Consider the following 2,034-nt stretch of genomic DNA (forward strand, 5'->3'; position numbering starts at 1 on the left):
TTGAATTGGGTTATTTGGTGTTTTGGTATCTAGCTTCTCGAGTTCTTGTATATTTTGGAGATCAGCCCTCTGTCAGATATGGGGTTGGTGAGGATCTTTTCCCATTTTTTGGGATGCCATTTTGTCTTGTTGACCGTGGTCTTTGTCTTACAGAAACTTTTCAGTTTCAGGAGGTTCCATTTATTAATTGTCGGTCTCAGTGTCTGTGCTACTGGTGTTATGTTCAGGAAGTGGTCTCCTGTACCAATTCATTCAAGGGTACCATCCACTTTCTCTTCTAAGATGTTCAGTGTGGCTGGATTTATGTTGAGGTCATTGATCCATTTGGACTTAAGTATTGTGCATGGCAATAGATATGGATCTATCTGCAGTCTATTACATGCCAGCATCCAGTTATGACAGCGCCATTTGTTGAAGATGCTTTCTTTTTTCCATTGTATAATTTTAGTTGCTTTGTTAAAAATCAGGTGTTCATCAGTGTGTGGGTTAATATCAGGGTTTTCAATTTTATTCTGTTGGTCTACCTGTCTATTTTTGTGCAAATACCAGGGTGTTTTCAGGATATAGGTCTATAGTAGATCTTAAAGGAAGGGATGGTGATCCTTCCAGAAGTTCCTTTATTTTTCAGGGTTGTTAAGGCTATCCTGGGTCTTATGATTTTCCGTATAAAGTTGGGTATTGTCCTTTTGGCAAGATTGCCATTTTTAGGAGTGGCGCGCACGCCGCCCCCCGCAGGACGCGTTCCCGGCGGGCTCCGCGCGGCCTAGGCGTGGGCAGCACCTCCCCTCCCCCACGGCCGAGCTGCCCGCGCCCCCTCCCCGCGGATGTGGCTGAGCTGAGGCGCGCAGCCGGGAGACTCTGCAGGATCGGCGGCCCGGAGCGTCTGAGCGGTGAACTCTTCAAGTCTTCGATTTAAAAAAAAAAAAAAAAAAAAAAAAAAAATGGCCTCCAATAAAACTACATTGCAAAAAAATGGGAAAGAAACAGAATGGAAAGAGTAAAAAAGTTGAAGAGGCAGAGCCTGAAGAATTTGTTGTAGAAAAAGTACTGGACCGGCGTGTAGTAAATGGGAAGGTGGAGTATTTCCTCAAGTGGAAGGGGTTCACAGATGCTGATAATACTTGGGAACCAGAAGAAAATTTAGATTGTCCAGAGTTAATTGAAGCATTTCTTAATTCTCAAAAAGCTGGTAAAGAAAAAGATGGTACAAAAAGGAAATCTTTATCTGACAGTGAATCTGATGATAGCAAATCAAAGAAGAAGAAAGATGCTGCTGACAAACCAAGGGGTTTTGCCAGAGGTCTTGATCCTGAACGAATAATTGGTGCCACGGACAGCAGTGGAGAATTAATGTTTCTCATGAAATGGAAGGACTCGGATGAGGCAGACTTGGTGCTGGCAAAGGAGGCAAATATGAAGTGTCCTCAGATTGTCATTGCCTTTTATGAGGAGAGGCTGACTTGGCATTCTTGTCCAGAAGATGAGGCGCAATAATTGTTTGCATTTATATATATATTTATATATATATAAAATCTGAATCTTGGGTTTTGAATTACTAGTGTAGAAAAATAGCATTCTAATGAAAATCGAGTTTGATATGCTGGTTTTGAAAGTATTGATAGTAGTTGGGATATTTTTGGTTTTTGTTCTGCGTCAAAAGACACTGATTCCTTTGGGCAAATAAAAGCTTTCTGTAGTTGCTTCCTTTCACAATAGAATATTTGATACCATGTTGTATTTCCTCAGCTTTGAAGAACAGCTTTTCTTAAACGCTGGGGAGATCTACTATAGTCAGTAGTCAACCAGAACTTATTTTTAACTAAGACATAGAAGCACCATTCTGGGGTTTGTTTTTTTTTTTTTTTTTTTTTTTTTTTTGTTTTTTTCCTTTGTATTCGTGTGTTATTGCATAAGACACATACCTTTTTGTTTTTTCTTGTTTTTTTAATACTCAAAAACCATAGATGAAAGAAAATGTGTTGATGAGGCTCCATCATTGTGAACATTTTCCGAAACCGTAACCTTTCAGATTAT

General features: G+C 39.9%; 1 pseudogene; it reads left to right on the forward strand.

Moving 5' to 3' along the window:
• Positions 1-772: 772 nt before the first annotated feature.
• Positions 773-1,778, forward strand: LOC127220670 (chromobox protein homolog 3-like; annotated as a pseudogene).
• Positions 1,779-2,034: the final 256 nt, after the last annotated feature.

This window comes from Phodopus roborovskii, unplaced genomic scaffold (assembly GCF_943737965.1).
Source record: "Phodopus roborovskii unplaced genomic scaffold, PHOROB, whole genome shotgun sequence".
NCBI classification, from domain to species: domain Eukaryota; kingdom Metazoa; phylum Chordata; class Mammalia; order Rodentia; family Cricetidae; genus Phodopus; species Phodopus roborovskii.